Source organism: Pseudophryne corroboree, chromosome 1 (genome assembly GCF_028390025.1).
Source record: "Pseudophryne corroboree isolate aPseCor3 chromosome 1, aPseCor3.hap2, whole genome shotgun sequence".
Classification (NCBI taxonomy): domain Eukaryota; kingdom Metazoa; phylum Chordata; class Amphibia; order Anura; family Myobatrachidae; genus Pseudophryne; species Pseudophryne corroboree.
This window is the reverse complement of record NC_086444.1, coordinates 888,872,042-888,896,665: the sequence shown is the minus strand read 5'-3', so window position 1 is coordinate 888,896,665 and position 24,624 is coordinate 888,872,042. Positions and strand designations below refer to the sequence as shown.

Sequence of the window (24,624 nt, the reverse complement as noted above, 5' to 3'; positions counted from 1 at the left end):
ATTGTGTGTGAGGTCTGACCAACCTCCTAATTAGCTGCTGTGTTGAACCTCCCCAATCAGCGCCTGGAGAGAATTACCATTTGGTAGTTTCTCCTTTCTTTGCGCTTTCTTAGGACCTGACGGCCGCAATACGTGAAGTCAAGGTCAAACTCACTGCTATTGGCGATAGGACGGATAATCTCGAGCGTAAAATGAAGGAGCAGGTAGCGTCACACGATGACCATGGGGGTCATTCCGACCCGTTCGCACGCAGCGGTTTTTCGCGGCAGTGCGAACGGGTGCGGAATGCGCATGCGCGGCGGGTGCAGTGCGCATGCGCAATGTTGGCTGGCGACGGGGGACACCGGGTTACGTTGCAGCTATCGACGGAAGCGGTCGCAGCAGCGACCGCTAAGAAGATTGACAGGAAGGAGGCGTGGATAGGCGGATCCGGACCGTTGGAGAGCGTTTTCGGTGAGTGGTGAGTAAAACGCAGGGCGGAGCTGTGACGTCAAAGCTGGGCCCATCATCGCTGGATCCATCGCACAGGGTAAGTACAGTATGTCCAGCCCTAGTCTACTTCTGCTTGAATTTTTTTTAGCTTAGCAGGGCTGCACAAGCGATCACAGCCCTGCTAAGCTAAAATACACTCCCCCATAGGCGTGGACTATTGATCGCAGCAGCAGCTAAAAGTTGCTGGCTGCGATCAACTCGGAATGACCACCCATAGGGGGTTATTCCAAGTTGATCGCAGCAAGAAATTTTTTAGCAGTTGGGCAAAACCATGTGCACTGCAGGGGAGGCAGATATAACATGTGCAGAAAGAGTTAGATTTGAGTGGGTTATTTTATTTCTGTGCAGGGTAATACTGGCTGCTTTATTTTTACACTGCAAATTAGATTGCAGATTGAACACACCACACCCAAATCTAACTCTCTCTGCACATGTTATATCTGCCTCCCCTGCAGTGCACATGGTTTTGCCCAACTGCTAAAAAAAACTTGGAATTACCCCCATAGTACAGCTCATGATCAACAACAAAGTGAATTGGAAGCATTTAAAAACAAAATTGCAGATATGGAGGACCGTTCCAGACGGAACAATATAAAAATTTGTGGAAGACCTGATTCTGTAGCTAACTCGGAACTGTTGGATTTCGCTATGTCTTTGTTCCGTAAACTCCTACCCGATGCAGAAGACTCAGAACTGCTTATTGACCGGATACATTGCCTGCTTAAGCCTCAATCGCTCTCTACATCTTCACCTAGAGACACATTACTGCAAGTCCACTTCTTCACTATTAAGGAGCGTATCCTTCAAGCAGTTTGTGATGCAGAGGACTCTGACGTCTTAGGTGGATTACAACTCTTCCCAGATTTTTTTGCGTTTACCATCTCTAAAAGACGACAATTGGCTCCTATCACGTCTGCCCTCCGGGCCCAAGAGATCCGCTATAGATGGGGTTTTCCAGTGAAATTGATCGTCAACTATGACAGCTCCTCGTTTATTATATCTGACTTGGAGGCCAGAGTAAAACTTCTTGCGGACTGGGACATCTCTGTAAAATTTTCTGCAGCTCCAGAAAAGTGCCCCCCTCCTCGATCGGAATGGTCTACTTCCTGAACGAGTCCGGAATTACTGTTGTTTCTTGTTTTACTCTTTTAGAGGTGTATTGCTTAATGCCAGTTCGACTTATGCTATTGATTACCATAGCTCGTCTCTATGTTGGTTCTTAATGTTTATGTCTTTCATATAGGCCTAGATTGTATTTTTATATTTAGCCTGTATTGATATTTTATATGGGAATACGGATGAAGGCTGCATCTCCCCTGAATGTGTATGTTTTTTTTCTTCTCCATTTACCAATGTTACATAGAGATGTGCCTTAATTTTCCTTATGTCCACATGTTTTCTAGTTTTCATGTTTGACCCTGGGTGGCATGTCGAGGCCACGTGCCCCCACATTTATCTACTGTATTTTCCTTTCCCCTACAGTAGCAATGCAGACCCGATACACTGGGTCGTTTTGTTTTTTCTTTTCCCTCTCTTTATATGGTTCTTTTTTCTATTTCTTTTATCTGTTCTTTCTAACTCACTTTCCTCCCCCCCCCCCCCCCCCCCCCACCTCTAAGGGATGTCACCAGCTCCATTATATTTTGTTTGAATCATTATGGTAGGCATTTTCTCTTTAAATGTTAAAGGTTTGAATTCCCCTAACAAACGTGGGTTGGCTTTGTCCAATATAAAGCAGATATAGTTGCTTTACAAGAAACCCATTTTTCCTCTCACAACCCTCCTATATTGAAAGATCAGAGATACCCTATTGGTTATTTCGCTAACGGCCCCTTTAAGAGGAATGGTGTAGCTATTCTATTTCAAAATAATGTTTCCTTTACCCTGCACTCCCAACTTGCTGATAAATCGGGCCGCTACCTTATTCTCACGGGTACTTTAGATAATAAGCCTGTTACCATAGTCTCTTTATATGCCCCTAATTTGAATCAAGTAGCCTTTATTAGAAAACTTTGCTTAATTATTCAAAAGAATCGTGTCGGTTCCTTAATTCTAATGGGAGATTTCAATTTAGTAATCAACCCGGAACTGGATAAATCGACACAACCATTTTCTACAGCAGCTCAAACCAGGCTCAGCCCATCACTGGCTCTACGTAATGTATTAGCTGAGTTTGACCTGTACGATGTTTGGCGCATTCACAATCCAACCGGTAGGGACTATACGTTTTTCTCACCACTTCACAACTCCTACTCCCGTATTGACCTTGTACTGTGTGATAAATGGAGTTTACAAAATTCTGGTTCAATAGATATTTTGCCCATTACTTGGTCTGATCACGCCCCGCTTTATTGGGAATGGGATATTAACAAAGTGTCCATGCCCCCTAGGCCGTGGCAATTATCTCCCCATCTTTTATCAGAAAAAAAGATTATTTCTGACTGTATTTCTCTTTATACAGATACAAACTCTCCATCTGATACTTCTTTTCAAAATTACTGGTGTGCATTTAAAGCAGTGGTCCGTGGTTCAGCTATTCAGGCTGGAGCTACGCTTAAAAAGCAAGCTAAAAAACTTCAAACGGATTTAGAAGAAAAACTTAAAGTAGCTGAGGATAAAAACAAGCGACACCATACTTGCGCCTTGCGTAAGGAATTATCTGACATTCGTAGCCAGTTACAAAAACAGACTGCGACAAAGATTCTATTTAGTGGCAATAGACCTGGCAAGCTGCTGGCTCACTGATTACGGTTTCAACAGGCTCGTAACCGGATTAAATATGTTTTTTCCCCTTTAGGATCTAAATTAGCAAATCCTTTAGATATCACCAACCAATTTGCTGAATATTATGCACAGCTATATAATTTACATTCTGACCCCCTTACGCCCCAACCTTCCCCTGAATCTATACAATCCTTTCTATCCTCTGTTAATCTACCCTCCTTGTCTTCTGGTCAGCTGGCCTGGAATCCATAAATGCCCCTTGGACCGCACTCGAGGTTGAGGCAGCAATTAAACCTCTCCCTACTTACAGGGCCCCTGGTCCTGATGGAGTCATCAATGATTTCTATGTTACCTTTGCTGTCCGTTTTTCCACTACATTGTCTTCTTTATTTAACGAAGTCACCCGTGTTGGTTCTTTCCCTAGAGAAATGTTAGAGGCCCAAGTAGTTGCAATACCCAAACCAGGGAAGGACCCAGCTTATTGTCAAAATTATCGCCCGACTGCACTACTTAATAGTGATGTAAAACTATATGCTAAGATGATAGCATTCCGTCTTAATTCTTATTTACCCCTACTGATACGTCCGGATCAGGTTGGGTTTGTGTCTGGCAGGCAGGCCTCCGACAACACCCGTACAGTTTTTAATTTAATTGATGCATCTTCTGGGGGCGAAGGGTTCCTCTTGCTATCTTTAGACGCTGAGAATGTGTTCAACAGATTAAACTGGTGTTACATGCGCACGGTTCTAACTAAATTTGGTTTTTCTGATTAGATTTTGACGTCAATCCTAGCATTATATTGTTCGCCAACAGCAAGGGTGTTCAGTAATGGCTTCCTGTCAGACAGTCCTAATTTCTAATGGCCTCTCTCACCCCTGATATATGTACTTGTGATAGAACCCTTAGCTGCTAAGGTTAGATCAGACACAGCATTCCCTGGAGTGATTTGTGGTCAATTTTCTCATAAACTGTCTTTTCGCTGACAATGTGCTTTAATTTGTTTCACACCCTTCTTCCTCCCTTCCTCACCTACATTCTTTATTGAATAGCTTTAGCAAAGCATCCTATTATAAATTGAACACAACCAAAACTGACGCTTTACCTATTAATTTACCAGATACAATTACGGCTACGCTACGCTCTCAATATCCGTATAATTGGAAATCTGACTCGCTTATATATCTAGGGATACATATTCCCTCCTCCACCTCTAAAGTCTTTGATGTGAACCTACCTCCCCTCATACTTACCCTTCAAACCTTGACATCCTCTTGGCTTTTATATGAAATATCCTGGTTAGGCCATTTAGCCGCTTTTAAAATGTCTTTACTGCCCAAGCTTATGCATCTATTTCGGACCATACCTTATTTTTTCCCTAAATTTTACATTGATAAATGCAGACTTATTTTGTCAAAATATATATGGAAATCCCATCCCCCTAAATTAGCGCGTAGTAGAGTGATCCTTCTTCGTAACCGAGGGGGTCTTACTCTCTCTGATTTAGTTTTATATCAAGAAGCCTGTCTGCTGGCTCAACTAAAATGTTGGAGGTTGGCCCATTCTAAGTCCCTGTGGGCACACATTGAGAGTGTTAGCTGTTTATCCCCTAGAGGACCTGCTATGGACTCCAAAATCCCTCCGTCCCTTAAACGTATCCGTTATGCCCTCTACGATCCCATCTTTATGAGTATGGGATGATTTAATAGGTAAACTCCCCGGATTTATTGCCCCATATGCAGCTCTTTCCTTGAAAGCTGTTAGTTAATACCAAATTTGAATATTTCTGTTTGGAGCGCCTGCAATCTTTCTACTCTAGGAGATTTATTGGATGGAAACGTCTTTCTTTCGTTCCCCCAGCTACACAACAGATTCTCTCTCCCACATAAAGAACTGTTTCATTACTTTCAAATTAAACACTGGTTTAAGAGCTTGCCCCATTTAGAAACTCCTCCTAGCTCTATAGCTCAATCTGTTTTATCCTGTGTATTACTGGCTACTTCCGAATAATATCAGCAATGGCCCTGGTGCCATCCAAAGACAAGTAAAACAAACAATGTGCGGGAGGCGGCACTAGCTGGACTTGGATATGTGAACAAAGACACTGTACTACCACCCGTACAGTACTGATGTTTACATACATACAGTATATAAAACATTATTTTTTAGTTATAAGACAGTGTTCAATCATTTGTGTGTTTTTCTTATTTTGTGTATGTGTAAACTAGTTTACATAAAGTATATGTAAAGTGCACAGACTACAGTATATCACTGCATTACAGGATAGGACCTAATTACTAAATTTAACAATTGCTTGATTTGATTTTCTTTGTGTGCTTTAAACACACACACACACACACACACACACACACACACACACACACACACACACACACACACACACACTGTACATACATACACACACACACACACACACACACACGTCTATACAGAGTGAAGTTCTGTATCTCACATCTTGATGAGTAGACTCCTGCAACAGCGCCCTCCTCTTGAGGCCAGACAGTCACAGGATACTAAGGACAGACTATGATGAACGTGCCATTGTAGCCCCGCCCACTGCTAGGGTCAGAGGAGCATGTGCTGGATTCCACCAATCCAGGCTCAGCACATGCTCCTCTGACCCCACTGTCTCTCATCACCGCACCAGCAGCAGTAAGGACGAATGAGAATGTGCTGCTGCTTCTGCTACTCCTTCACCACCACCCGACTCGGCTCTCTAAAATCAGAAGAAGCACTTTTTTTTCTACCTTTTCCCCATCTCAACCCATAATGACTACAATCCCTTCATAGTTAACCTCCTTTAAATACGGTTTTAAGAGTGGCTTAACATAAAGACATACACCCCCTCCTTTTTTATTAGTCCTATCTCTCCTGAAGAAAGTATATCCCTCCAAATTTGCTGCCCAGTCGTGAGAATCGTCCCACCATGTCTCCATAATGACTATGATACCATATTGATCATTTAGTGCAATAATTTCTAATTCCCCCATTTTACTTGTTAGGCTTTTTGCATTTGTAAACATACACTTTAGTTTAGTAATTCCCTTATCTGTATGTGTTATTGGTGATATAATATCTTTAGTTACTTGAGTATTACTCTCCACCCCCATTATACTTTATAGATCCCTTCTTACTGTGCTCTCTGATTGTCCCATTAAATCTTTATAATCCCTCCTCCCAGACATCTAGTTTCAAATCTTCTCCAACCCTCTTACCATCCATCCCCCAAGCACTGCTGCCCCGTTCTCGTTCAGGTGCAATCCACCACGACAAAAAAGATGGCGCCTGACCGAGAAGTCTGCCCAATGTTTCATGAAGATAAAACCCTCCTTCCTACACCAATCTCTTAGCCACACATTTACCTCCCTAATCTCCCTCTGCCTTCCTGGGCTAGCGCGTGGCACAGGTAATATTTCAGAGAATATTTCCTTAGATGTCCTTGCCTTAAGCTTGAGACCTAGGTCTCTGTAATTGTTTTTAAGGACATCCCATCTACCACTAACTTTATCATTGGTGCCAACATGCACCAAGTCTGCCGGGTCTTTCCCAGTCCCTCCCAATAATCTGTCTACCCAATCTGCAATGTGTCATACCCGAGCACCTGGAAGACAACACACTGTACGACGAGTGCGGTCCCGGTAGCAGATTGCCCTATCTGCCTTTCTAATAATTGAATCCCCTTCCACAACAATATGGCTAATAGCTATCCCCTATGTGCCGGAGTGACTGCTCCGCTGGTTGCTGATATCGGCACTCCGCTTTCGGGAGACATTTCCCCGTTCCTTCCCATGTGATAGAACAGGGGAATGTCTGTCGGTCGGCTGTGGTAGGGCATACACTACCCAATACGGCCGACCGGACACTTAGAAAATATTGCATCAGAGGGACATGCTGGACGATCCGGCATGCCCGACCGATTGATATTTTCAGACTGGTCCTTCACATACAGAAAATACATATATTGGTAAAGCATGTTTTCTGCATTATTTTCTATAAGTTACTACTAACCATAGTGATGGCTTCATTTTTATTACTATTATTATTGCACAGCATTGTTTTATGCTGTTACACTGGTGGTTAAAAACATCCGATTGCCAGAAACCTGAAGTGACACAGAAGATATGTCTAACCTTGCCAAAATGTGCGATGACTCAACATGCTGGTAAGAAGCCTGGGAATATACGGGAATGGATTGTTCCACAAAACTCAACAGTTGGAATTATTTCATTTATGTTTGGTACTTACAAAAGAAATGATCATAAAAATGCCTCCACGTTGTAAAAGAAGAAATGCTTAACAGTTTGGAAATGATTTGGCATTTGGAATATATGCTACAAGCTTGTTTTCTGGAAAGACATGAAAAGAGCAATGTTTAAAAGACAAGGCTCCTGTTCTGCATCCAACTAACTATTGAGCAACATGTTAATGAGTACTAACACAATCAGCTAACAGGTTTCAGTAGACACATTTTCCTGACTGCATACAAAGCAGTTACTGCCAGTTCCCAATTAAAGTGCTTTTGCTGCTAAGGATTGTATGACCTTCTGCCAAGTAAAACTGCCTTGTTTGGAGGGGCCACACATCTCATAATAGTTTTGTTTCATCTGTAATAATGCAGCTATTAATTTTGCTACTGCTGCGAGGAGATGAGTAAACTACTGGTAATGAGGAACAAGATGATTGCTCTTTCTGAGGTGCTGTGCAGCCGTTGTACTTACTAGCTTATTACAATGTGAGAATCCGCCCGTAGATGCAGGAAATCCATGCAACCGCATGTGGAAGCCTAAAAACAGGTGTCATACCTCCATCCGCACGCTATGATGAAGCAGAGAATAGATCTGTGCGTTAGCAAGGTCACCTCCCAGTTACTGCCCAGAAACACCCATAACACAGATAATGTGATCCATCAAATGACGGATCAAACCGTACGCACTAGCGAACAGTGTGCTTACATCTGACCTGGCGCATGTGCAGAATGCTGAAATGTGCTAGATACATCCACATTGGGGGTAATTCAGAGTTGATCGTGGCAGCAAATGTGTTAGCAGTTGGGCAAATCCATGTGCACTGTGGGGGGGGGGCAGATATAACATGTGCAGAGAGAGTTAGATTTGGGTGGGTTATTTTGTTTCTGTGCAGGGTAAATACTGGCTGCTTTATTTTTACACTGCAATTTAGATTTCAGTTTGAACACAACCCACCCAAATCTAACCCTCTCTGCACTTGTTATATCTGCCCCCCCCCCCCCCCTGCAGTGCACATGGTTTTGCCCAACTGCTAACAAATCTGCTGCGATCAACTCTGAATTACCCCCACTGCCAATTGCATCCAACTCAGAATCAGCCCTTTATGGAAGCTTCCATATAAGTCATCCCACTACTTTATGATATGCTCATAGCAGACCCCACATATGAGGATCTAGTTACATACCCAAACTCTTACTGATCTGGTGCCTTCAGAATAAATATTGTACTTTATTTTTTTCTGAAGGCACCAAAATGTTACTTTAAATCCTGGGGGTATATTTACTAAGATTCGTAATTGTCAGCATTTGGAGGGAGATTAAACACGAATGACATCGAATGTTTGAATTTGCAACTTTTTGAATTTTTTACGCCTCATTTACTATGCTGTCGTATTCTGCATTTTCGTGTTTTCCGATGTCGATGTCATTCGTAATTTCAGCCAGTGTTTTACGGGAGTGATTAGTAAAACACTGCCGAACTTAACACGATGAATCCCTGCCGGATCTGTGAGATCCGTGCAGGGCTTCATTGTGTACCTTAAAAAAAGTGTTTAAAGTGTAAATAATTCTGAAAAAAATTGCGTGAGGTCCTCCCTCCTAAGCATAACCGGCCTCGGGCTCTTTGAGCCGGTCCTGGTTGTAAAAATACGGGGGGGAAATTGACAGGGGTTCCCCCATATTTTAACAACCAGCACCGAGCTCTGCGCCTGGTCCTGGTGCAAAAAATACGAGGAACAAAAGACCATTGTATCCAATTGTGGGAACTTTGCGGTCTGCTATAGACCACGAGGTTAAGTGGGGTCACTCTTGTGGTTGGCCCCACTTAAACTCGCGGTCTACTGCAGACCGCAAAGTTCCCACCATTGGATACAATGGAGCGCCTATGCGCTAAATTGTATCTACAGTGCGCAGCCTGACTGACAGCTCAGGAGCGCACAGCCAATCAGGAAAGTGCCATGTCGTGGCGCTCCATAATTGGCTGAAGGGACCCTCTTTGACAGCAGTCACGGGGGGTCCCGCCAGTCGGGCAAAGGGGGTCCATGTGTAAACATGGATCCCCTTTCAGTGCGTGGTTCGGGTAATCCGTTTTTTTTATTTTACCAAGTCCCTGGATTACAAACTTAAAGAAAAGGACTGATCTACACAGGATTGTTTGTGAGTATAATTTTTATTTACAGGTACCCCGTGGATTCTACTGGAGAAGAGGACCGATTGCTTCGTGTCAACATAGGTAAGTATGTATGAATGTAAGTGTGCATGTATGTTTAATAAAATTGTACTATCACGGTGTGCGTGTTTTGTTTTTATTTGGGTATTTTTTTGTAGTAGAACTACAGGTACCAGCGGGCCCGTTTCCCCCCCGCATGCTGGTACTTGTGGTTCTCCAAGTACCAGCTTGCGGGGGAGGCTTGCTGGGACTTGTAGTTCTGCTACAAAACACAATATTCTTTTTTTAAACAAAAGGCTATCAGCCTCCCATCTGCCGCCTTTGGATGGGGGGGACAGCCTTGGGCTTCACCCCTGGCCCTTGGGTGGCTGGAGTGGGGGGAACCCTTGATTTAAGGGGTCCCCACTCCTCCAGGGTACCCCGGCCAGGGGTGACTAGTTGGTGATTTAATGCCAGGGCCGCAGGGACCAATATAAAAGTGTCCCCCGGCTGTGGCATTATCTCTCTGACTAGTGGAGCCCGGTGCTGGTGTTAAAAATACCGGTGACCCCTTCGTCTTTTGTCCCCCGTATTTTTTGCACCAGGACCAGGTGCAGAGCCCAGTGCTGGTTGTTAAAATATGGGGGAACCCCTGTCAATTTCCCCCCCGTATTTTTACAACCAGGAGGCTGGTTATGCTTAGGAGGGGGGACCCCACGCAATTTTTCCCCCTGATTTTTAACTCCTTAGCACCCCTTCCCACTGATAAACATGCACGGATCTCACGGATCCGTGCATGCCTATCAGAACACGGTAAAAAAAAGCAGGTCTATTTGAAAACTGCATTTTTTTACCATTTGTATTTTTTCACGGCAGTGTTTGGCTATTGCCGGCAGTGATTGTGAATTAGAATTTTTTGTAAATTACCGAGTTGTATAAAATAACAGGCGTATTTGACCGATGGTGTATTCATTCGTATTTTTTTCTTTGACTTCCAAAAAAATACGAATGCCCTCATCACTGCCGAGATTTCAGTTTAGTAAATTCCCGAGATGACACTTTGATGAAAAAACACCAAATCAGTCAAAATCGGGAGCTTAGTAACTATACCCCCTGGTGTGGAAAAGCACATGACCAACACTGGCATCCCAACATTGAAGATACTGATGTCGGAGGGGGTAAATATTTTCACACACCACTCCTCCCCTAACACTCCAGGGGTGGTGGCTAGGGCTAACCCTCGGGGGTGGCGGCTAGGGCTAACCCCCCACCCCCAGTTCCTAACCCTAAGTCCCCCCCTTTCCCGGACTCTAACCCTAAAAGTTACCCCAATACTTACCTTCGGGATGTCGGCTGTCAGTCTTCTGGCACTGGTGTCCCAAGTGGTGTCAGGATTCTAGCGTTGGTCACATGACAACCGGCATCCCATCCATTGGGATGCCAAATGCATCCCATTCCTGAAGTATGTTTTATGTTTTAATATGATACACTACTGAGTACAGCTTTCCGTTTGACACCTTAACACAACTTTATGAATTACTGGTTAAGTATAATTAAGGCACTCTATGATGATTAGGGTAAAGGTGCCATGACAGCACCATACAAGAGCAAAACCTTAAATCTGTGCTGGATTTTAATTTGACTGACAATAATGGTCATACAAAACTGTAGTTAATTAATTAGAATTAATTACAAAAAAAGGCTATATACATTTTTTAGATATATTTTCAAGAGCATTAGTAAAATACTAAGAGGGTTTCTTCAAGTCCATAACCAGCACCCATCAGTCTTTCAATCAACCATGGAATCAACCTGGGCCAAAGAATACCCACACAAACATGGGAAGAGCCTCAGGATCCATGTCTTGTTTGGGCTCTGGACTGGGACCTATGGGCAAGACTGGTTGGGGCTGGATTGAACAAAGTTAGGTGGTCTTATGATGCTGTTCCTCATACAGAATATCGCAGGAGCTAATCGACAGTATCAGAACAGGACAGGAATGGAAGTTGCGATGAAGCACTAAACTGAAAGTAACTGCCTTGCAAAGGAAACAGGCATTCGCTGGAGGAGTTTATAATCGGGTGTACAAGAGTGAGCTCTGCTAGTGAAGTGACTGTGCACACTGGTGAGGCTAGGCACCCTGCTGGTAATGGTTGATATTCACAAACTGTTATAGGTTGTATTGAAGAGTGGTAATGCACACAGGTAATGGATGCGCACTCTCCAGGCTGAGTGATAATGCATGCAGGTACTGGATATGGGAATGAAAGCATACTGGAATTGCACAGGACAGCAGTGGTAGACTGCACAGGCTTTGCAAGCTGGAGATGATGAGCAGTGTGGAGACTGTACAGGATTGCAATGCTTAACGGCACAGGCTGTACTAGCTGGAAATGATAAGCAGTGTGGGGACTGCAGATAGACACAAGCTAGGAGAAGCTGAAAACAGGAACTGATAAACTCAGGCGGTTGCTCAGATCATACTTGCCTATTTTCCCGGAAAGGCTGAACCAACCTCAGCGATTGTCAGTTCACCTTTGCATGCATCTTCTGGGCAAGATGGTGGCTGCATTTAAAGCCATCCAGTACAGTCGTTTTTATTTATGTCCTTTTCAATTAGACCTCCTCTCCCAATGGATGGGATCACACTTGCAAATGCATCGCCTAGTTCACCTATCACCCAGGACACGAGTTTTGTTCTTCTGGTGGTTGCAGACAACAACTCTTCTGGAGTGCCGTCATTTCAGAAAATGGAACTGGGATCTCCTCACGATGGACGCCAGTATTTGCAGATGGGGTTCCCTGACAATGGACTGTCACTTCCAGGAACACTGGTCTCCACAGGAGGCATCTTTACCAGTCAACATCTTGGAGTTCAGGGTGGTATAGAATGCCCTACACTTCTACTTTCCTCTACACAAAGGGCAGGCAGTTTGAGTCCAGTTGGAAAAAGCCACGACTGTGGCATACATAAAAAGACAAAAAGGGACTCAAAGTAGAGGAGCAATGTGAGAGGTCAGTCACATTCTCCTCTGGGCCAAAAAGTATGCCATGGAGATCTCAGCAATTTTCATCCCCAGGGTAGACAATTGGGAAGCAGACTATCTAAGTCATCAGGACCTTTACCTGGAAAATGGACACCCCATCCACAGGTCTTCACACAGTTAGTCCAGCGTTGGGAAGATAGACCTCATGGCATCCAGACAAAATCACCAGCTCCTTTGGTACCGCTCCAGAACTCGGGACCCAGAAGCCGAGGCTGTAGATACTTTAATGACTCCTTGGCCATTCCACCTAATTTACCTGTTCCCACCTTTTCTGTTTGTCTATCCACACTTACAGCGTCTGCGTTTGATGGAATGGCTGTTGAGACAGCACTGCTGAGACAAAGGGGTATTCTATGGTCTGTAATTCCAACTATGCTGCGGGCTTGAAAGCAGGTAACTTCAGTTCATTAGTTCATATTTAGAAGGCTTATGTCGAGTGGTATGAAGGAAAAAAGTTTCCTACCACACTGCTTAGATTGTTCCCGCTCCTGCTTTTTCTACAGGCAGGGTTTTTGGCAGGTTTAAGGTTGGGGTCTTTAAAAGGTGTAGATTTCTGCTCTCTCAATTTTTTCCAAAGGCATCTGGTTTTAATACAGGAAGTACAGACTTTTCTCTAGGGGGAAATTCATCTTCAACCTCTCTTTGTACCTCCTATGGCACCTCAGGATCTTAATATGGTGCTATGTTTTCTCCAGTCATATTTATTCGCACCTTTGGAAACGGTGGCCTTAAAATTTCTATCCAGGAAGACTGTGATCCTTCTGGCATGGCTTCGGCCAGACGGGTCTCGGAATTGGGAACTTTGTTGTGTCGCTCTACTTATCTCGTCCTCCATGAGAATAGAGCGGAACTCCACACAAAACAGGGTTTTCTACCCATAGTGGTTTCCTCTTTCCACATCAACCAGCCTATTGTGCTACCTGTTCTGTCAGAGGAGTCTCCATCCTCTCAATCCTTGGATGTAGTACGTGCTTTGCCCATCTATGTAGACAGAACTGCTCAGCTAAGATAGTCAGACACACTCTTCGTCCTTTATGATGCAGCTAAGCCAGGCTGGCCTGTGTCAAAGTAAATGCTGGTTTGCTGGATTCATCTATTAGACATGCCTATTTGGCATCCTCTTGAACTCCGCCAACATCCACTTCTGCACACTCCACACGGTCGGTGAGTCCCTCATGGACAGCTGCTCGAGGGGTCTCTACTGTACAATTGTGTCATGCGGCTACCTGATCTGGTCAACATACTTTTGTATGATTCTACAGGCTTGGTACCTTTTCGTCCCCTGAATCTCAATTTGGCTGCTCTGTGTTGCGGGTGTCTGAGCACTCTCCTGCCCGTGATGGGTGCTCTGGGATGTCATAAACTTCCAGTGTCCCCTAGTGGATGAAGGAGAAAACAGGATTTTGGTACTTAATGGTATATCCATTTCTCTGATTCCACAGGGGACATTGGACGCCCACTCTGCGCTGCTTTCCTGCCATAGTGTGTTTGGTTTTCTGTTGTGACTGCTGTATATATTTCTGCAGAATGTTTTTCATATTTCATTACTGTTTCATATGTTTAACCTCCTTCTCTATAAATTCTGTTCTATCCGTCTCTCCTAGGCCTCAGTTTCTCTGATCTGGAGGGGGGCATAGAGGGTGAGGAGCCAGTCACACTTCTAAATTTAAAGTGCTGGCTCCACTCATCCACCCATCTATACCCCACTGTCATAAACCTCCAGCGTTTTTTTGTGTGTTTTTTTCTTCATTTCTTTTTGTATGTACTGCATACTTCTATATCTAATCTGAGATTCAAAGGTCATAATTTGCTATAATTTGCTAAAAGATTCTGTCACAATTCTCACTGGGATAATATGGCTGCTAACTGTATTAGGTGGATTGGCATGGACCCAGAGCAGAGGTGCAGAGTCTAACATATCTGTGGCCAGCACCATTGACTCCTGCAAGGGGTTTCGGCCCTGTGACTGGGTTCCTAGAGTAAGGGGCTGGTAGACTCTAGCGAAAGCAGGCAGTAAACTGGTTGCTGTGGGGAGTACTGAAAAATACTTCCAGAGAAGTTTAAATAGGCTGGGCTGTTTCAATTTGGTACCAGCATGACATCAGCAGTCACATGACCACAACTATAAACTGTCCCACTGAGCTGTTACCTGGATCCTCAATACCTTTTGGGCAGATTTACTTTTTATTCAAACCAGAGTTAAAAGTTCTGCGCAAATTTCTGGGTGAAAACTTAAAAAATGGCTTCATTCACCATTCTACTTCTACTGCAGGGGCAGCCTTATTCTTTGTTGAAAATAGTCTACTCTGTGCCCTAGTATTGACTATAGGGAACTGAATAAGGTTACTGTCATGAACCGTTATCCACTTGTTGGACAGGCTACAGAACACAAAAATCTTTATAAAGATTGATTGACATGGGGCATACATACTGCTTTGTATTTGACCAAGGGATGAGTGGAAGACCATCTTTAGGTCAATTTACAGACATTTTGGTCTGCCTTTCTGGTTATGTAATCAGCTTTCCATCATTTTACTACTGAGGTCTTACGAGATCTATTAGATTGCTTCATTGTCACCTATATGGATTACATTCTTATATTTTCTGACAATCTCAAGGAAACTCAGAAACATGTTTGTACTGTACTTGAAAGACTTCAGAAGAACAAACTGTATATTAAATTGGAAAAGTGTGATTGGAAAACTGGAATTCAAATCTTAGGCTATATAAGTTCCCTTGATGGTCTGAGCATGGGCCCTTATTCCGAGTTGTTTGCTCGCTAGCTGCTTTTAGCAGCAGTGCAAACGCTAAGCCGCCACCCTCTGGGAATGTATCTTAGCTTAGCAGCAGTGTGAATGAAAGGATCGCAACCCTGCTACAAAAAAAAAAAATGTGCAGTTTCAGAGTAGCTGCAGACCTCCCTGACTCCCTGAATAGTCCATCAATCTCCCTGATTGCACCTAGGTGGTCATTCCGAGTTGATCGCTCGCTAGCTGTTTTAAGCAACCGTGCAAACGCTATGCCGCCTCCCACTGGAAGTGTATTTTAGATTAGCAGAAGTGCGAACGAAAGGATCCCAGAGCTGCAACAAGATAATTTTGTGCAGTTTCAGAGTAGTTTCAGACCTACTAAGCGCTTGCGATCACTTTAGACTATTTAGTTCCTGTTTTGACGTCACAAACGCCCTGCGTTCGGCCAGCCACTCCCCCATTTCCCCAGCCACTCGTGCGTTTTTATCTGGCACGCCTGCGTTTTTACACACACTCCCCGAAAACGGTCAGTTACCATCTAGAAACACCCACTTCCTGTCAATCACTCAACGATCAGCAGTGCGACTGAAAAGCATCGCTAGAGCTTGTGTAAAACTGCATCGGCTTTTGCGAATGTACGTCGCAAGTGCGCAGTGTGCGCCATACGCATGCGCAGAAGTGCCGATTTTAAGCCTGTTCGCTGCGCTGCGAACAATGGCAGCTAGCGATCAACTCGGAATGACCCCCCATGGATCCCAGTAAGATTGGTGCAGTTGTTAATTGGCTGGTAACTAAGAATAAAACGAACAGCAGTTCATTGGCCTTGCAAATCTGTACCATAAATTCATAAAAAACTTTTCTGTAATAATTGTTCCTATTACCCAAATTACCAGAAAAGGCATTCCTTTTGAATAGTCACCTGAAGCACAAAATGCTTATAATTGACTTAAGACTCTTTTCACATCAGAATCAATATTGATATGTCCAAATCTTGAAAAAAATCCTTTGTTATCGAAGTGGATGCCTCTACTTCTGTAATGGGAGCAATTCTTTCTCAACGTATTGGTTAAAAAAATGCTGTTGCATCATGTCAGATGACAATCAGAAATGGAAATGGAAATCAGAAATAACTGGCCCTTAAGTGTGTTTTTTTGGATTGGAGACTTCTTCTTGAGGGTGCTTTCCATCCAGTGACAGCCCTCACTGGTCACAGAAATTTGGAAATTTGTTATGCACTTCCAAACAATTGTCCCCTAGACAGGCCAGATGGATTTTATGGTTCTCTAGTTTTAACTTTATCATTTCTTACTGACCTGGATCCAGAAATGGCAAAGGAGATGTACTCTCTAGAATGTTTTCTGTGCCCTATCAAGCTAAATGATGCTACCTGATCACAACTTCTTAGGAGCAATGGTTTTTATAAATTTACTCTCTCTTTTGAAAAACAGTTATGATGCTGATCCTTTCCTTCGTAATCCTCCTACAAATGTTAATTTAATATTTCATATGGCTACTGGACTAAATTATATCACCTTTATGGACTTGAGTCAGTATGAGTACAAGTAATAAATAGTCCAATATTTTAAACCTGCTGGAGATTTATGAGTATAAAAGACTCATGAATTATTAGCACGTTCCTTCGGGCGGTCAAATTTTAGGAGAGATGTCAAAAAATACATTTCATCATGCCTAATATATGCCTGAAACAAGACTCCATGCAACTCCATTGTCTTCCTATTCAATTTTGTCCCTGGGATGCTATCTATACTGATTTCATAGTTGATCTACCTCCTTTAAAAGGGATGACAACAATCCTAATTCTAGTGGATTGTATTACTAATGTCAGATTTGGAGTCCTTTGTGTTCCTGGCTGTGATTCTAGTGGACCAGTAGTGGTAACTTGATGCAGGAAGCAAGGTGGCCTTATATAGCTATTGCACATGAGCAGGACTGAGGAGAATAGCTAGAGGCTGATGGTGTTTAAGCGGACTAACACGCAGTAAGAATAGGAGCTGGAGATAGAGCTGGAAAAACTCCGGTGCTAAAGTCGAAGTTGTAGATATTGGATTGGAATTTATGACATAGTTATCGGACTGGAACCGATGATGCAGATAATGGGCTGGAACCGATGATGTACTTATTGGACTGGAACTGATGATGTAGTTATAGGACTGAAATTGATGATGTAGTTCAACACCAGTCAGGCTAGAACTGACAAATGCTTTTTGGATTAACTAGAATCAGCAGGTGTAACCAGGAGTCAGGCTGGAACTGACAAGAGCTTTCTTGCTGAACTGGAATCAGCAGATGTAATCAGGAGTAAGGCTGGAACTGACAAGAGCTTTCTTGCTGAACTTGAATCAGCAGGTGTAATCAGGAGTCAGGCTGGAACTGACAAGTGCTTTCTAGCTGAACTGGAATTAGCAGGTGTAACCAGACTGAGGACAATACTACTATAAGCGGCAAAAACCTGAACTATGAAGCCCAGGGATGCAGCATTGTGAAGTGACATTGTTCAAGGCATCTGCCTCTTGTCTGAGCTTCCCGTTTATTCCCCATGGTCAGCAGTGATTGGAAGACTGAGTCAGGTGACCGCTGCGGAGGCCATGGTTAGGGAATCAGAGGTCAGCTGATCACAAGGGTCATGGTGGCACCCAGTGTCCAGAAATGGTGGGCGCACAGTGGAGTTCACACTGACATGGAATGGGGTACACTGAGGACAGCAGTGGATCATGGGAAAATGGCAGAAAGCTTGACCACCTGACCTTTGCAGATTAGCACACCATTGCACTGGTAGAAACAACTGTGCCAGATACCAATTCCTGACAACAAAGATCCCTGCTAAAGGGATTCCCACGGCTGAACAGACTACAGATCTTATGATTTGGGAAATATTCAGACTTCATGGCATCCCAGATGGTATACTGTAGTTTCCAATCGAGGTGTTCAATTCACTTCTAAATTTTGAAAGGGTTTCTGCACTGCCCTTGGAGTGACGGTTAATCTGCCCTCTCCTTGCCATCTTCAAACTAATGGACAAAGAAAATGCATCTGGTATTCCATGTATCTTTGCCAGCGACGTTTCTTGTGGCGGATGAGCCGTGCAATCACTTTGTGTCCACTCCTCTACTCCCCCTTCTCCCTCTGCCCTAGTACTCGCTCGGGGGAAGGGGGGGGGGGGAGAGTTTCACGGAATGATGCAATTGCGTTGTGACATCACAACGCGACAGCGTCATTCCGTGTAAAATCTCCTCCCCTTCCCGAGCAGAGTAGTTCTAGGGAAGAAGGAGGAGGGGGAGTGGGAAATCTGTGCTAGTGGGCTGGCACCTGCCAGCAGGTGTACGTACACCCCCTTTGCAACAAGCATGACACCCAGCACATGAAACCCCTGGCAATGAGCATGACACCCAGAGCATGAAACCCCTTGCAATGAGCATGACACCCAGAGCATAAAACCCCTGGCAATGAGCATGACACCCAGCGCATGAAACCCCTGGCAATGAGCATGACACCCAGCGTGTGATACCGCTGACAACGAGCATGACACCCAGCGCGTGAAACCCATGGCAATGAGCATGACACCCAGCGCATGAAACCCCTGGCAACAAGCGTGACACAAGAGATGTTGTACTCTAGAATCCAAAGGAATAGATTACAATACCTGGTAAAAGGGAAGAGATATGGCCCTGAAGAAGTATTTGGGGAGTCGGCAGAAAATGTGCCAAGCAAGCCTGCTCCTGAAACATCCAATGGACAATTTAGAAGTAGGAAAGTAATGTCAGGATTCAAACCTGGAGTTTCTGCCTCAGCAGACTGCTGCTCTGCTGACCGTGATATTCTGGACGCTATAAAGCTCTTTGCTTTCATTGTATGTTCTAGCTCAGTTTGACTGTTTTGTTGATGTTCCAGCATGTTCTAGCTCTACCCTCTTGATTTTGAATGAGTCTTGCCTGCTCCTGTCTTCCAAGCTAGATTATTGTGCTTCTGCCAGTAATTTAGTAGCAGTTGCTGCATCCTTCATTCTTTTATTCACCATTTATGTACCGAACTCAGATTGTCCTCAACTATGCTTCTGCCTGAACACATGTGCTACAATTCTTGTAAAGCAAGTTTAATTGCTAACAATTCTTTGTCCCCATATATTCAATCAAGGGTGAAGGGATAGGGGAAAACCTGAGCACTAGACTAGACCACAGTTATCCAACTAAGGGCCTAATTCAGACCTGATCACTGTGCTGCAAATTTTCAGAGGTTTGCAATTCAGATAGTCGCCGCCCAGGGAGAGTGAAAACCCGCTCCGTGCAAATGTGCGAATGCATGTGTACTCCATGTGAAAATTCCGCCACACAGCGGACAGCTCCAAATCCGTTCACAACTCACTCACCATCAAATGATTTTTCCAGTCTGTGCGTAGCCCAAGACTTACTCCTACAGTGCGATGCAAACAGGCTGATCGGGGCCGGAGCTGACGTCACACACCCTCCCAGAAAATGCATGGGAACACCTGCGTTTTTCCAGACATTCCCTGAAAATGGGCAGTTACCACCCACAAACATCCTCCTCCTGTCAATCACCTTGTGAACGCCTTGCGATTTAAATTTTCGCACCATCCTGTTGCTGTTTGGCAGTGCATACGCATGCTCAGTCATTCTATAATCGATCGCTGTGCGAATTCACACAACAGTGATCAGGTCTGAAATTCCACTATGAGGGTTCAATAGGCGCCCAGTTTTGTGAATAATAGTGTCTATGTGGAGGTGCACCCCAGAGTAATGTTTAGAATGCTGAACAACCTCTTGTTGTTCAGAATTATTTGTCCACAACAGCATACTGTAGTTCTTTTTGGTAACTGAAAACTTGTGAGAGAAGAAACCACAGGAGTACCGCTTCCTTTTCGCATCTTTTGTGAGATAACTGCCCCAATTCCTACCGTGGAAACATCCACTTCTAAGAAGAAGGGCGGGTCAGGATTTGGTTAACTTAGAATTGGTGCTGATGTAAAAAGTTGTTTCTACTCGAGAAAACGTTTTCAGCTTAAGGAGGCCAAACCTTGATATTCTGTGACTTCCAGTAAGAGCTGTAATGGGAGCAACTACACTTTGTCACAACTGAGGGCCTGAGCTGACGAGAGGCAGCCTCAGTTGTAGGGGCTGAGATGTACCGGAACCTGGGAGGTTGTATCAGACCCCTGGACATGTAAGTAACATGAATAATAACTGCCCGAAGGCGTGACCACGACAACTTGGATAAAAGTCAATGATGTTTATTATGACAACTCCGCAACACAGCAGCAGTAAAAGAAAACATAAAAGTCAGCAAAGAATAAATACAGTTCCTGGGTACTACAGGGTGGCAGGAGCCACAGGGCACTGGTAGTGTGAGATAGTTCTAATAATCTTCTAGATGGAAAGTCCTTACCAGGCCCGACTGTAGCAATGCAGATAACCCAGGATTGTACCAGCTGGTGTTCCAGGAAAAGCTGGGCTACTGTAGATAAAACGGCTGCTGTGGATACTGGCTGGAACCAGACTGTTGTTAGCACGGAGTGGATACTGGCTGGAACCAGTTAAATAATAAATGAACTTGGGAGCGATGAAATATGAGCTGAAATGTAGAGCTTGAGAGCGGAGAAATAATAATACCGGTGGAGAGTGGTAAACTGTAGAAAGGACACCGGCCCTTTAAGAGAAGCTGTACTCTGCTGGAAGCTGGGCTGGAAGCAGGTAATGTTGTAGCTGGAAACAGATGAATCCAAAATGGATCGGAGAGTCAGGCTACACCGCAGGTGGAATGCTGGTGAGGGTCTCTATGGTGGAAGTCTTGAGACAGGAGCTGGAACCTGGAAGACAATCACAGGAGAGAGACAAACAGGAACTAGGTTTGACAACCAAAGCACTGACGCCTTCCTTGCTCAGGCACAGTGTATTTATACCTGCAGCAAGGAAGGGATTGGCTAGGCAATTATGCAGATTAACAATACTGACAACAGATTGGAGTAAATGATCAGCTGACAGAATCCAAGATGGCTGCGCCCATGCAGACACTTGGAGGGAAGTTTGGTTTGTAATCCATGTGGTAATGAAAACAGTAATGGCGGCGCCGGCCACTGGAGACAGGAGGCGCCAGGCTGACAGATGCACATCCAACCACGCGGACACAGCGGAGGCCGCGGCTGACGTAATCGCCACTCAGACACTCTGCATGCAGAAGTTCAGGGACGGCGGCGGAGGCCGCGGGAGACGCCATGCCAGGTGTAATATGGCGTTTACTGTGACAGCGTCCCAGAGTGACAGGAGAGGATACAGGAATGTACACATCAGGATAACAGATGGAATCCGGTCCTGGAGCGCTGAGCCAGCCTTAGGAGGCATCTGATGGGTAAGAAATGGCGTCCAGATACCCGGATCGTGACAGCACCCCCCCCCTTTAGGAGTGGCCCCAGGACACTTCTTTGGCTTTTGAGGAAACTTGGAATGGAATCTCCGGACCAAGGCAGGAGCATGGACATCAGAAGCATTGGTCCATGAACGTTCCTCAGGACCATAACCCTTCCAGTCAATAAGATATTGTAGTTGACCGTAACGGTGACGTGAGTCCAGGATCTTGGCTACTTCATACTCAACGCCTCATTGAGTTTGGACTTTCGGAGTTGGAGGAAGTGAGGAATGAAACCGATTCAAGATCAGCGGTTTCAACAGGGAAACATGGAATGTCCTGGGTATTTTTAAGAAGGGAGGCAACTGAAGTCTGTAAGCAACAGGATTGATGACTTGTTCAATCTTGAAAGGACCGATATAGCGAGGTGCAAACTTCATACTGGGAACTCTTAACCTCAAATTCTTCGTGGATAACCATACCCGATCACCCACCTTGAGAGCAGGAACTGCTCGACGCTTCTTATCCGCAAACTTCTTGTACCTGAACGATGCCTTGAGCAGAGCTGATCGTACGCTCTTCCAGATATTGGCAAACTGATGCAAGGTGATATCCACTGCGGGAACAGAAGTTGCTGGAAGCGGTTGGAACTCAGGGACTTTAGGGTGGAATCCAAAGTTAGTGAAGAATGGTGTTGAAGCAGATGAAGAATGATACTGGTTGTTATGACAGAACTCGTCCCAGGGAAGTAATTGAACCCAGTCATCTTGAGAGGAGGACACATAGATGCGGAGGAAGGCCTCCAAGTCCTGATTCACCCTCTCGGTTTGACCATTGGTCTGAGGATGGTAAGCCGTGGAAAACTTTAGCTTGACTTGGAGGACTTGACATAAACTTCGCCAGAATTTGGCTGTGAATTGAACTCCTCGATCTGAGATAATTTCTTCAGGAAGACCGTGGAGTCGGAAGATCTCTTGTATGAATACTTGAGCCAACTTGGAAGCTGACGGAAGACCGGTGAGAGGAATGAAGTGTGCCATCTTGGTGAACCGGTCAACTACCACCCAGATGGTATTGAACTTGTTGCACATGGGTAAATCTGTAATAAAATCCATCGACAAATGGGTCCAAGGTCGACGGGGAACAGATAGTGGAACCAGTTGCCCCACAGGCGACTGGCGGGATACCTTATGTTGAGCACACTTTGGGCAAGATGCAATAAACTCCAAGACGTCCTTTTTCAGAGTTGGCCACCAATAGGACCTAGAGATAAACTCCAGGGTTTTTTGGATACCTGTATGTCCGGCAAAACGGGAAGCATGGGCCCAATGCATGAGCTTCTTCCTTAGAATCGGTTTCACAAAACTTTTCCCTGATGGGGGCGTAGAGTCCATCCCTACCGTGGAGAATGCCAACGGATTTATAATAGGATGCTTGTCTGAAGACTCTGACTCATTTTCTTGCTCCCATGAGCGGGAAAGGGCATCGGCCTTGCGATTCTGAGAGCCCGGACAGAACTGGAGTTTAAAGTCGAACCTGGAAAAGAAAAGTGCCCATCTGGCCTGACGAGGGTTGAGACATTGTGCGCCTTTCAGATATAAAAGGTTCTTGTGGTCTGTAAGTATGGTGATTGAATGAGAAGCTCCCTCCAACAGATACCTCCACTCTTCTAGAGCGAGCTTGATGGCTAGCAACTCCTGGTCGCCAATGGCATAGTTGCGCTCAGCTGGAGAGAACTTCCGGGAGAAGAAACTGCAAGGGTGTAAATGGCCATCTTTAGCCCTCTGAGATAACACCGCTCCTACTCCAACGGAGGAGGCATCCACCTCTAAGATGAAAGGAGAGTCGATGTCAGGCTGTTTCAGAACAGGCGCAGAGATGAACCTTTGTTTTAAAAGATGAAATACTTGCATGGCTTCTTCAGACCACTTGGACGGGTTAGCACCCTTCTTAGTGAAAGCAGTAATAGGCGCCACAATGGTGGAAAAGTCTCGTATAAACTTTCGGTAATAGTTGGCGAACCCTAAGAACCTCTGGACCCCTTTGAGGGTTAAGGGTACCGGCCAATTTTGGATTGCTTGTAGTTTCTCAGGATCCATTTCTAGTCCGGAACCGGACACAATGTACCCTAGAAACGGAATGGACTTGACTTCAAAGACGCATTTCTCTAATTTGCAATAGAGATGATTGACACGGAGACGGGACAGAACCTCTTTAACCCAAAAACGATGTTCCTCTAAATCGTTGGCAAAAATGAGGATATCGTCTAGATAGACCACGACATGACGGTATAGAATGTCTCTGAAGATCTCATTGACAAAATGCTGGAAGACAGCTGGAGCATTGCTCAATCCGAAGGGCATGACGAGGTACTCATAATGTCCGTCACGGGTGTTAAAGGCGGTCTTCCACTCATCACCCTCACGGATCCGAATGAGATTGTATGCACCTCTCAAGTCCAGCTTTGTAAAGATGGTAGCTCCGCTAACTCTGTCAAAGAGCTCAGTAATCAGGGGTAAAGGATAACGGTTCTTGATGGTAATGTCGTTCAAACCTCTGTAGTCGATGCACGGCCGCAGACCACCATCTTTCTTTTTTACAAAAAAGAAGCCTGCGCCGGCTGGAGAAGAAGAAGGTCGAATGAACCCCTTTGCTAGGTTCTCTTTAATGTATTCCTCCATAGAATGCGTCTCAGGCAGAGACAACGGATAAGTTCGGCCTCGAGGTGGAACCTTCCCTGGAACGAGATCAATCTGGCAGTCCCATTCTCTATGAGGTGGAAGGATATCAGCAGAAGCTTTACTGAACACATCCGTGAAATCTTGA

At 44.7% G+C, this 24,624-nt stretch overlaps 1 protein-coding gene across 4 annotated transcripts in view; it reads right to left on the bottom strand.

Moving 5' to 3' along the window:
- Nucleotides 1–24,624, bottom strand: part of ANK2 (ankyrin 2) — a 939,290-nt gene that overhangs the window by 881,938 nt on the left and 32,728 nt on the right. The window contains exons 1-2 of one of the 4 annotated variants that reach the window (XM_063920163.1): nucleotides 7,953–8,022; nucleotides 7,480–7,580 (exon numbers count right to left, since the gene is read on the bottom strand). The exons of 2 other annotated variants lie outside the window; for them this stretch is intronic. The gene's annotated coding sequence lies outside the window, so the exon portion shown is untranslated. Of the gene's footprint in view, nucleotides 1–7,479; nucleotides 7,581–7,952; nucleotides 8,023–24,624 lie in introns of those variants that run through there. One more of the 4 variants, XM_063920161.1, reaches the window with a different exon arrangement.